Here is a 12,915-nt window from a genome sequence, read left to right on the forward strand (position 1 = left end):
GCTGGAGTGGTGAAGGCGCAAGGCCCCCAGGAGTCTCTCCAGCTCTTTCTCCATGAAACGCCAGAGGTTGCCGCTGCTGGCTTCTTCGCCCCAGCCAGGCCACTGTGGAGGTGGCCCAGATGCCCCCAGAGAGTCCGGCCCTTCGGTTGTTTGGGTGGAGATTTTATTTTCCAGCTGAGGGACGCTTCTGCTCCTCTCACTGGCAGGGAGACATGTCTCCTGAGAAGGAGAAGAGCCGCCCATCCTCTCCCTTGCCATGTTATTCTCCAGCAGAGCAGCGCTTCCGATCCTCTCACTCAGAGCATTATTCTCAAAGTAGGTAAAGCTCCCGACCCTCTCGGCTACGGCAGGACTTTCCAATGGCTGGCTAAACATCCCAGTCCTTTTGCTGGTGGCTTTCCGCTCCAGTTGAATGGTGCTCCTCTCTGGCTCCCTGGCGAGGTTATTTTCCAGCCAGGGAGAGCTGCCGATCCCCACGTTGGTGAATTTCTTTTCCAGTGAGGCTGAGCTCCCGATCCTCTCACCGGTGGTTGTCCTGCTTTCCAGCCAGGGAGAGCTCCCGATCCCCACGTTGGTGAATTTCTTTTCCAGTGAGGCTGAGCTCCCGATCCTCTCACCGGCGGTTGTCCTGCTTTCCAGCCAGGGAGAGCTCCCGATCCCCACGTTGGTGAATTTCTTTTCCAGCCGGTCCAAGCTCCCAGTCCTCTCACTCCTGGCCATGCCTTCCACCCAGGGAGAGTTCTCCGTCCCCATGTTGGAAACGTCAGGATCAGCTCGAAATAATGTCCTGCTCCAGGTTTTCTGGCCATCCTGTGCCCAGGAGAGAAGGAGGGGAAAAAACACTCTTTGGCAGATGTTGGCTACTTACAAATATCTGCTTATTTTTAAAATTCAGGCCAAAATCCCATTGCTACTCTCACCAAGAGGAGAGCCACTGACTCAATGGGTGAAATTCTGTTGCTCAATGTAGTAAGTTGTGTGATGAGATGGGTTTTTGAGTTAAAATCTTTTAAGGCATATGGGTTTTGTAATTAATAAATGAGCCAGAGAGGTTCCATCTTGTTTCTTTGTATAAAGTATCTTTGCTATGCTGACAAGTTGTTTTCTAGGCGAGCAGAGAGAATGTTATTCTGAAAGCCTGAGAAAGGACTCGGTGTGATTAGATAGATGGGAATTGTTGTGACTCTTTGATAAACCACGGAAAACCCAAATAACATCTGGTGTGGTATGGGAAAGAGGTCATGTGATGCAACATGACTGTTTGCCTAGTAACGAACTCTGATTGGATGACATCGTGGGAAGGTGCCAGGGCCGGACTGGCCATCTGGCAGTTATGGCAAATGCCAGAACGGCCGATGGTCAGAACGGCCGGTTCGGGGAAGGAAGGAGCTGGCGAAGGCTCTCCTCGCAGCCGCCTCAGCCAGCTGGCCGGCCAAGGACGGAGGCAGCTGAGGCGGGCTCGACGCGCGCCTGCCGGGACCCCCTCGCCGTCGGGGCTCTCCTGCGGGCCTGCCGGGAGCGGGAGAGCTGGGGCGGGCAGGAGCGGCCCTTCTCGGCCGCGAACGGTGGCTCCTCGGGGGGGCGGCCTACAATGGGAGGGGCGGGGAGGGGCGGGGGCGGCCGCCCAGGAGAAGGAGGAGGAGCCGCGCAGGGGTGGGGCGGACACGGCCATGGCGGCGGCGGCAGTGGGGCGAAGGGCGGTGCAGCAGGGGCTCCTTCCCTGGGGGGTGGCGGCCGCCCGCGCAGGCGAGGGGCTTGGGGGCGGCAGGCCGCGGGCGATGATGCCGCCACGGAGGGGCTTGGCGGGCACTCGGGGGGGCGGGGGCAGCAAGGCGGTAAATGCCAGGGCCGATTTTTGGTCCCAGTCCGGCCCTGGAAGGTGCGATGAGCCCTTGGCAGTTACTCTTGAAAAAGGAACTTTTTGCCTATGGACATTGTCTTTCCAAGACCGACCTTTCAGTCATTCGTGACCTACTCTTTAGCCATTGGGGACTCACCCTAATGTCTTTCAAGACGGACTGGTGGCCTACCTACATGGACTGGTTCCTATGCTTTGCTGGATTACTTTTGGACTTATGGGATTTTTCCTAAGGACTGTGCATGGACTATTTTCTATAGACTGTTACCTATGGAATATTCTTTATGGACTTCTTTTCTTGGAATACTCCATATGGACTATGCTCTTGTAATTTTGTAAGGACTATGGTATATTTACTGGATTTTTCTTTTCTAAGGACTATGGGACATATAATGGATTTTTACTTTTGTTTAGGGATTTTTATTCTATAGGATCACTGAGGACTATAGCCTTTTTATAACCTATTTGGATTATTTTGTTTTTACTAATGAATTACTGGAGTGGAACTGTTTTTATTCTTTTTAATGGCTTTTTGTGTTTTTGTAAGGTTTTTGGACTCTTATATTTTTCATGTTTTCTTTGCCTCACTACATCTGTGTAACTAAACAGCACAATGCTAGTTTATTTGTTTTGGTTTAATTTGGCTTTGATACCTAGTAACATGCTTTTTCTTTAATAAAATAAAGATTATAAAACTCAATTGGTTTTCTGAACAGTACACTTGTCATAGGGTCATCTGAGAGTGCTGCCTCGGCCTAGCTTACTTACAGTCCTGTCAGTGGTGCAAGTTAAGTCTAAGGACTACAAAGCCCACTTGACCTTTTCACAATAATATCTGAGAGTATCAGGGTGTTCTTATGTGGGCAGATCTGTGAGAAGGAGTGTTGTATCATGGCTAGCTGAATTTGGACTCATTCAGCCCATTTTAGCATGTGCAAACTCTCTGTCCAGGCTTACACGTGTGTTCTTGGACCCGTGTTTGCTGGCAAGTTGTACCAGAGTAGGCCCATTGAATCAGTGAAGCTTTGGTGAGCAAACTCTATAAATCCCATAGATTCAAATGGGCCTAGTCTAGTTTCAAGTTACTTCTCAACAATTCAATGGGTCTCTTCTTAGCTAGGACCAGCAACCGGATCTTGACCTCACCCTTTTTTTAACCGCTATGTTAAAAACTGCTACATTTTTAATATGTTTTTTTTAAAAACAAACATGATCAAAAGCCAGCCCCGAAATGACCACCAGAAACAAAATGCTACTCATTACACTTCAAAAGATAGCATCTCCATCTGCCCACCCTTGTTCCTGTGCTGTTATTAACAGAAGTGGTTGTTATACTTTTCCATTTTGAAAATTAGAAACTTGAGTCGCCACTGACAGGGTGCTGGGTGCAAACGTTGACTCCGCCGGCCCTCTCTAGAGGTGCTAAGGATCAAACTCTCTGACCTTCTACCATGCAATGTACGGCTCTCAGCCACTGATCTACAGACTCTTCTCAAGAGAGGATAAAAACAGGAGAGGGACTGAAGCTCCGTGCGTTTGGGTGCCTGGTTATGGAACCAGGAGGTGGGATTTCAAATCTCCACTGTTTCTCTTAGGAGAGGAGTCAGCTGGGAGGCTCCTGAGCAAGTGGGTGACTGGATCGGGTTATGTGCCTTGCCACGTGTTGCGTCTCAGAGCGCCACCAAGAGGAGGGACTGGGGGCTACTGTAAGTCTGAATCCACCTTAATGGTGGATGAATCTGAGGCTGCCAGGGAGAAGCTCACCAAGGGTACGGCTGGCTCTTCCGCTTTGCTGGGAAGCTGCGTCGACTCCTCCTCTCTTCTTTGGCTGATGTTGTAGGTCATGTAGAGGATGCACCAGGCCAGGCCACAGCAGCCCCCGAGGATGATCATCAGGGGCACCCAATACCCTGGCCACGGAAGGGTGTCCAGGGAAGGCTTGCGGTATCGGATCTGTGGCTTACAGGATGATTTTGAGGTGGCCGCCTCTCTCATCAAGGAAGGCACAGCCGAGAGAGTCAAGGCCAAGGTGGCAAGCAGGAGGAACTTGCCGGTAGCCATGGGTGGTAGCCTGGTTGGCCTGATGGCGGGTGGGGGAGAGAGGCTGGCTGTGCTTGGTGTTTCCTGCAAGCCGGAGGCCCCTTGGGCTGCCTTGCCTCACTCCTGCCCTCCTTCACAGCTCCCCCCCCTTTGTGTCATCATCGAAGAGGGCACAAAGGGAGCCACCTCCAGCCTCTTGGCATCACTAGCATTGGCCTCCAGGAAGGAAAGGCTCCCCCCACCCCCTGGGCTCCTGCGTCCCCTGTCAAGTTTTACTTCTTGCACACTGACAGCAGCTTGTACCCCTTTCCCTGCCATCGTGCCATCCTCTGGAATGCTGGGGCTTCTCCTTTGAGGGGGAGGGATTTAAGATCTCTCCACTCTAGTCTAGGGAAGCGAACGAAAGGGTTCCCGCAGAAAACTCTCTAAGCCGGTTGTTCCCAACCTTGGGTCCCCAAATGGCCTGCAACTCCCGGAAGCCTTTACCGCTCGATGTGCTGATCAGGATTTCTGGGAGTTGCAGTGCAAGAATGTCAAGGAACCCAAGGTTGGGAACCACTGCTCTAACTCTTTCACTAAAGTATGAATATAGGAAGGCGACACGGTACTTAAAGGGGCTTCAACCTGCTACAACTCTTTAGTTTGAATACGTTCATGGAATCAAAGAATTATAGAAGTTGGAAGCTACCTCCAAGGGAAATTACTGTATTTTTCACGCCGTAAGACGCACCTTTCCATAAGACGCACCAATTTTTAGGAGAAAAAAAACAGGGAAATATAATCTGTTTTCTTCGCTCCATAAGACACACAGACTTTCCACCCCCCTGTTTTGTGGGAAAAAAGTCCGTCTTATGTTGCGAAAAATACGGTAGTCCAATTCTCTGCCAATGCAGGAAAGTCTTGACTGGTGGTCATCCAACTTTAAAAGCATCCAATTCAGGGCCCTGGTTACCCTCCTTTTGATTGGTTGGCCATTCTACTTCCAAACCACTTTTGCCATCTGGAAGTTCTTCATAATATTGAGTTAGAATCTCAGTATCTTGTAATGTGAATCCACTGGCTTGGGTTCTTTCCTCTGGAACTGTGGAAAACAAAATTACTCTCTTTTCCATGTTGTGTGTGTATGTGGCTTATCAGAGGGAAAAAAGGAGAAGATGCTAAATTTGGGGGTGTCTCCTGATAAGTAATTCGAATATTTAGTGTTTTATGGCTCTGAAATGGAAATAACTGCATTGGATTCCCATAGTAAAAGAAAAAGTGGAGGAAGTATATTTCTTGTTTCAGGAAGCTGCAACGAGAGATAGAATAAGAGAGAAAATAAAAGAATCTAATCAAAGTTGATAAACTTGCTTTTAGGACATAAGGGAATGCTAAGAGGCATGCTGGATAAATGGGTAATAATGATCTCCCCAACTTACTTACTTACTTAAAATATTTCTATGCCGCTTTTCTCCCCAAAAGGATCCAATCAATCTTACTTTTAAAAAGGTCACATTTCCAAAACTGGATCAGACCCCTCTGATTATGTGTGTCGGCACGATTGCACGTAGGAGAGTGGGTGCAGCAGAACGGATGCTGTGGGGAAGTTTGCAGCTTGTATGGTTATTGAGATGATCTTGCAACTTTGTGGTTCTTCTCTTGAAGCAGGGGACCAGCTGAGATCGTTCCTGCCCAAGGCAGAGCAGGAAAGGGCACTCCCTCAGGTCCACACCAAGGTACCTGACTTGCAAGGCGGGACAAGTTGTTTTGGTGCCTGTTGAGGCAGGAAACCTCCAGAGGTGATTCTCCTTGTGACAGTGCAAATACAAGAACAGCAAAGTAAATGAGGGAGCCATTAGACAGAAGGTTGTCCTCTGTTGGCATGTGGTTTTCTAAACCGCAACTTAGTACTTTATGCCAGCAGCAACAATTGTTATTACAGTGGTGTCTCGCTTAACGAGTGCACCGTATAATGAAGAATCCGTATAGCGATCCCTTTTTGGGGATCGCTATACGGAGCTGCCCCAATCGCCGCACTCGCTTTGTGACGATTGGGGCGTCCGGCGGCCATTTTGGAGCTGCCGAACAGCTGATCGGCGGCTCCAAAATGGCTGCCGGATGACCCGAAATGGCCCCCTGTCAGTGTTTTCGCGCCCTCCCCTTGCTTACCGAGGTCGCGAAAACACTGCGGGGGGCTATTTCGGGTCATCCGGCGGCCATTTTGGAGCCGCCGAACAGCTGATCAGCGGCTCCAAAATGGCCGCCGGACCAGCGAAAACATCGCTGGAGGGGTAAGTTTTGGTGCCTATTGGAACGCATTAAACTAAGTTTAATGCGATCCAATAGGCTTTTCCTGCCCCGTACAGCGATGTTTTCGCATAGCGAAGGTTAATCCGGAACGGATTAACCTCGCTATGCGGGGCACCACTTGTATTCTCTGGACTTGTTTAAGGACTCTTTGTAAGTGTCACAGCAGAAAATCAAATGCGTTTATCCTTGTAGTACATCACACCCTCCTGGCATTATCCTTCCCAGCTCCCTCTTTTTTTATTGTTGTTCAGTCTACAAAGTGACATAGCGCCGCACTGACACTTCTGAATTACAGCTGCATCACTTTTCTGACATAGCCCCAAACTGGGAACTTTTTATAATTAAAATAATTGATTAAAAAAATTAAGAGGTGTCAGTCTTAGCCTGAAGACTTCCGTGTGATCACGAGGTGCCCAGACACTGCTCCAAAGGGCCAATATAGGCTATCACGCAATCCAGAAAGTGAAACAAAACAATGCAAAGAAACAAACAAGCAAAAAGCTCTGCTGGTAAAAGAAGATGTGGCAAAAATTTATGGAAAAAGAATAGGTCTGCTCATAGTTAGGTTTATATTGTGTAATTCACAGGGGGGGGGGAAACCATCAGAATACTGGGAAAGTCCAGCACCAACAGCAGGACAAATGTCCATCTAATCACATCCTAGGACGGTGTTGTTTGATGACACTACGGAGCTGTTGTCCCCGGCAGCTCCATCCCCTTGCCTGGTGGTGGAGCTGGCCCTGAAGTTTAAGACTTCTTCTGTTGGAGATGAGAGGACTTCAGTAGGATTGGAGGCAACCCTTTCCTCCCACACCCTCCATGGACTCTCAGAAATGGACAGAAACTGGGGGGGGGGGAACAGACTAATGTGGTTTTGCCCTGATTCCCTTTAAGACTTGCTAATCTCTAATCACTTTATTAAAGTAGGAACATTGCATAACTCCTTGGAAAGTGGATCTGTTCAAGAAGGGGCGGTGGGGAAAGGCCTAGATGCCTTGAAAAGGAGATTGGACCAATTTCTGGAGGAAACGTCCATCGCAGGTTACAAGCCAGGATGGGGAGGTACCATTTCCAGGCTTAAAAAATGTGCAGGGGAGGGGGACCAGGAGACAGGGATCTCATTGTCTCATGTGCTCCCAGCTGGAGTAGATGGGCCCTTGGCCTGATCCAGCAGGGCTCTTCTTAATTGTCTCTCACACTAAGGTGGCCGATGTTCAGATGGAAGGAGAAGCCAGGGCTATGTAAGCAGGCAAATGCTTTTTGAGTGAGCTGGAGCTGGTATAGCTCAGTGGGTTGGAGGTCCTGACTCTAGAGCCCAGCGTTCGCATCCCCACTGTGCTTCCTCAGAGAAGGGATGATGGGATGACCCTGAGCGTGTGTGGCTGGTAGGATTGCAAGCCCTGCCACCTGTGTGGCCTTGGGCAAGCTGCCCCCGACTCCCAGAGCACCACCAGGAGGCAGGACTGGAAACCACGTCTGAATACATGACACCTCGAAAACCCTGGGGTCACACATCAGAATCCAGGTGGTGGCCCAATAGAATTCTTAACTGACAGGTATAGTTGCATATCTGGACACAGATAGAGATATGATGAGCACCGTGGGGGAGATTGGGACAAAAGCTTCTCTTTTGCATTAAATCTCTGTGCAAAATGTACTGTTTGCAGATCAGAAGTCCCTCCCCGCCTCCCCCAATTTCACTGAGTCAATTCCCCCCCCCCGACTTGGCATAGATCCCCCTGGGACACCTATATTTGATCTCCTCCTTCACCAGCATAAAGACTGATAGGCTGAGCTCCCTGTCCCCAATTTTTGTACCATTATCTATATCTGAAGAAATCTACTCTGGAGGAGTCACAAGCTCGTTCTGTGCACAAATTCAAAGGGATCCACGAAAGGCTTGCCCCAACTGAGAATATTCTAAGGACGGCCAAAGGAAGGTTTCCACCCCTGGAGTTCTCGTCTCTCAGAGGAGAGGTGCAAAAAGTATAACCATGACAAGAGGGCAAAAAAAGGGAATTTACGTTTAAGAAATTCCCAAGCATGATGCCAAACCTGATGGCTAACATTCATAGAGAAAAGGGGACAGCCAGCTAGCCTTTTTCTGTATGAATTGTATGAACTGAAAGCCAGATCCTGTTGAAGAATCTACTGGGGGCTTAAGTTCTTTCTGCTCTTTCTTGGCTTACGTTGATATATGGTTTGGCACACTTTTTTGAAAACCGAAGATGAGGAAGGGGTGATGTCTTTGCTTAGGTTACTAAAATATCCCAAACAGAAGCTAGCTTTTGAGTCCCGCAGGAGTCTTCACCAGGCTGAGTGTTAAACAGCAGAAGGTGACACATTAGAAACACAAAAGTGATCCAGATCGTGGCCAGACTAAAATATATGTACACATATACACAAAAGGCAAATGAGTCCTGATTCTGATTGGTTTCATAGATATATATTAATTCTGAAACAACGTGTTATTCTGCTTGTTAACAGGTATGGTCATTTCTCTCTGGCATGTTTGTATGTATGTCAGACAGATCCCACGCCTATGACACGTATGTGTTGCTCTCTCTGGCAACTCTCTCTTCTCATTTCAGTTTCCGTGCGCTATTCCTCTCTTGCACCTGGCCTGCTCCCTCGCTGTCAGCAATTTCATAGACGGTGATGCGCAGCTTGTTGGAGTCCCGCTTCAAGTTGGCAAGATGCTGCTCATCCAGCAGGATATCTCCCAAGGCACACCTCCGGCCCCGCACCTCACGCAGAAAGCTCTCCAGCTGTTCTTCCATGGAGGCCAGCTGATGGGCGTACACTTGCTGGATGGGGTTGTACGCAGGTTTGCCAGAGCTGGATTTTGGCTGAATGCAGGCAAGGGCCTGAGGTGCTGTGCATGTGGTGGGAACATCTGGGGTGATCTCTGTGCCACACTCCTGGTTTGCCTGCCCGGGAGGGAAAGAGAAAAAAACGTTTGTTTGTTTGTTTGTTTGTTCATTCATTTAACTTGTATACTGCGCTGGGCAGTTTACAACCAGAATTAACCTAACATGAAGTAAAACAAAACATAAATATAGTATGAAAGAAGCACAACCTATAATCAATTTTTAAAAAAACCCTCAAATAAATTAATGAAAACCAAACAATGGAGAATAGGCAATGTAAAAATAGTTCTATTCCGTTAAGAAAGGATGATCTCAAAGGCTTCAGTATACAGCTCTTTGTCTTGAGCATCCTCCTCAAGGGAGTAAGGGAGGACGCCGGGCGCAGCTTCACTGCCATGGCCCCATTCCAGAGGGGCCCCATTCCTGTTTTTGTTTGACAGCTCCCTATCCCCCTTCGGTGTGGCGAACCAAAAGAGCACAGACGCTTTTAAGGGAAACCATGAGATCTGCAGTTTGATGAGGGACTGAGAATTCTCTGCTTTACTTCAAGGGAAGGAGCTAGAGCACTCCAGCAAAAATAAAAAATAAAAATAAATTTAAAAAACCCCAAGCACTTCCTCTCCAAACTGCAACTCCCAAGATCTCATAGGCCATAAGAGTCATAGGGCTACCAAAGCCGTATAGGTGCAGAAAACAGGGATGGGATTTTTACATTTTTTTAAACACCACCACCGAAGAGTCTGCTGGAATAGCTCCAGCTAGAATTCTGGGGGCTTTGCCCCCCCCAGCCCTATCAGGTATACATTATGTTTGATATAAATTATGACTGGTGCATAAATGAGAAAGAAAGAAAAATCCCCATTTCAGGTGTCTTCACCTGAGGACCTGGCTGGGCAAGGCTAGGCTTTGCTGCACTGCAAAGCATGAGGGGCATTGTAGTCTCCTTGTATTCTCCAGACAGGAGGCCTTTCGGGAAACTGCCGTGCCCTGCATGTTTTGCGGGGCCACAGAATCTAGACCTGCCCTACAACTTGGAAATGGAAGGAGTTTTTACTCATGTCTGCACCAGGTGTCAATGATATTAAACACCTAAGAGGGCTTGGTAAAGGTAAAGGTTCCCCTTGACATTTACTCCAGTCGTGTCTGACTCTACAGCGCGGTGCTCATTCCCGTTTCCAAGCAGTAGAGCCACTGTTTGTCCGGAGATAGTTTCCGTGGTCACGTGGCCAGCGCGGCTAGACACGGAACACCGTTGCCTTCCCACCGTGGTGGTACCTATTTATCTACTCGCATTTTTATCTGCTTTTGAACTGCTAGATTGGCAGGAGCTGGGACAAGCGATGGGAGTTCACTCCATCATGTGGATTCGATTTTACGATCTTACTGGTCTTTCGACCTTGCAGCACAGAGGCTTCTGAGGTTTAACCCAAAGCGCGCCCTCTCAGCCAGCCCTCTCTAGAGGTACGAAGGATCAAACTCAGACCTTCTAGCATGCAATGTACGGCTCTCTGCCACTGATCTACTGTACAGACTCTTCTCAGGAGAGGATGAAAACAGGAGAGGGACTGAAGCTCCCTGCGTTTGGGTGCCTGGTTATGGAACCAGGAGGTGGGATTTCAAATCTCCACTGTTTCTCCTAGAAGAGGAGTCAGCTGGGAGGCTCCTGAGCAAGTGGGTGACTGGATCGGGTTATGTGCCTTGCCACGTGTCGCGTCTCAGAGCGCCACCAAGAGGAGGGACTGGGGGCTACTGTAAGCCTGAATCCACCTTAATGGTGGATGAATCTGAGGCTGTCAGGGAGAGAAGCTCACCAGGGGTACGGCTGGCTCTTCCGCTTTGCTGGGAAGCTGCGTCGACTCCTCCTCTCCTCTTTGGCTGATGTTGTAGATCATGTAGAGGATGCACCAGGCCAGGCCACAGAAGCCCGCGAGGATGATCATCAGGGGCACCCAATACCCTGGCCACGGAAGGGTGTCCAGGGAAGGCCTGCCGTATCGGATCTGCGGCTTACAGGACGATTTAGAGCTGTCCGCCTCTCCCATCAAGGAAGGCACAGCCGAGAGAGTCAAGGCCAAGGTGGCAAGCAGGAGGAACGTGCCGGTAGCCATGGGTGGTAGCCCGGTTGGCCGGAGAGAGGCTGGCTGTGCTTGGTGTTGCCTGCAAGCCGGAGGCCCCTTGGGCTGCCTTGCCTCACTCCTGCCCTCCTTCACAGCTCCCCCCCCCTTTGTGTCATCATCGAAGAGGGCACAAAGGGAGCCACCTCCAGCCTCTTGGCATCACTAGCATTGGCCTCCAGGAAGGAAAGGCTCCCCCCACCCCCTGGGCTCCTGCGTCCCCGATCAGGTTTTACTTCTTGCACACTGACAGCAGCTTGTACCCCTTTCCCTGCCATCGTGCCAACCTCTGGAATGCTGGGGCTTCTCCTTTGAGGGGGAGGGATTTAAGACTTCTCCCCTCTAGTCTAGGGGAGCGAACGAAAGGGTTCCAGCAGAAAACTCTCTAAGCTGGTTGTTCCCAACCTTGGGTCCCCAGATGGCCTGCAACTCCCGGAAGCCTTTACCACTAGATGTGCTAATCAGGATTTCTGGGAGTCGCAGTGCAAGAACGTCAAGGAACCCAAGACTGGGAACCACTGCTCTAACTCTTTCACTAAAGTATGAATTTGGGAAGGCGCTATGCTACTTAAAGGGGCTTCAACCTGCTACAACTCGGTAGTTTGAATACATACATGGAATCAAAGAATTATAGAAGTTGGAATCTACCTCCAAGGGAAATTAGTCCAATTCTCTGCCAATGCATATTGAGTTAGAATCTCAGTATCTTGTAATGTGAATCCACTGGCTTGGGTTCTTTCCTCTGGAACTGTGGAAAACAAAATTACTCTCTTTTCCATGTTGTGTGTGTATGTGGCTTATCAAAGGGAAAAAAGGAGAAGATGCTAAATTTGCTGGTGTCTCCTGATAAGGAATTTGAATATTTAGTGTTTTATGGCTCTGAAATGGAAATACAGTGGTGCCCCGCATAGCGACGATAATCCATTCCAAAAGAATCATCGCTATACGAACTTGTCACTATGCGGGGCAAAAAAGCCCATAGGAACGCATTGAAACCCCTTCAACGTGTTCCTATGGGCAAAAAACTCACCTTAAAGCGAAAATCCTCCATGCGGCCGCCATTTTCGCTGTCCGGTAAGTGAGGAAAGGGCGCGAAAATACTGCGGGCGGCCATTTTGGAACCACTGATCAGCTGTTTTTTAAACATCGTTATGCGATAATCGGTAAGCGAAATGTTTACCAATCATCGCAAAGCGATTTTTACCCATTGAGAACATTGTTATGCGATCGCTATGCAGATTTGTCGCTTGTTATGCGGGCCACCACTGTAACTGCATTGGATTCCCATAGTAAAAGAAAAAGTGGAGGAAGTATGGAGTTCTCATCTCTCAGAGGATAGGTGCAAAAAGTATAACCATAACAAGAGGGCAAGAAAAGGAATTTACGTTTAACAAATTACCAAAAATGATGCCAAACCTGATGGCTAACATTCATAGAGAAAAGGGGACAGCCAGCTAGCCTTTTTCTTTATAATTGTATGAACTGAAAGCCAGATCCTGTTGAAGAATCTACTGGGGGCTTAAGTTCTTTCTACTCTTTCTTGGCTTACATTGATATTTGGTTTGGCACGCTTTTTTAAAAACCAAAGATGAGGAAGGAGTGATGTCTTTGCTTAGGTTACTAAAATATCCCAAACAGAAGCTAGCTTTTGAGTCCCGCAGGAGTCTTCACCAGGTTGGGTGTTAAACAGCAGAAAGTGACACATTAGAAACACAAAAGTGATCCAGATTGTGGCCAGACTAAC

This window comes from Pogona vitticeps, chromosome 15 (assembly GCF_051106095.1).
Source record: "Pogona vitticeps strain Pit_001003342236 chromosome 15, PviZW2.1, whole genome shotgun sequence".
NCBI lineage: Eukaryota > Metazoa > Chordata > Lepidosauria > Squamata > Agamidae > Pogona > Pogona vitticeps.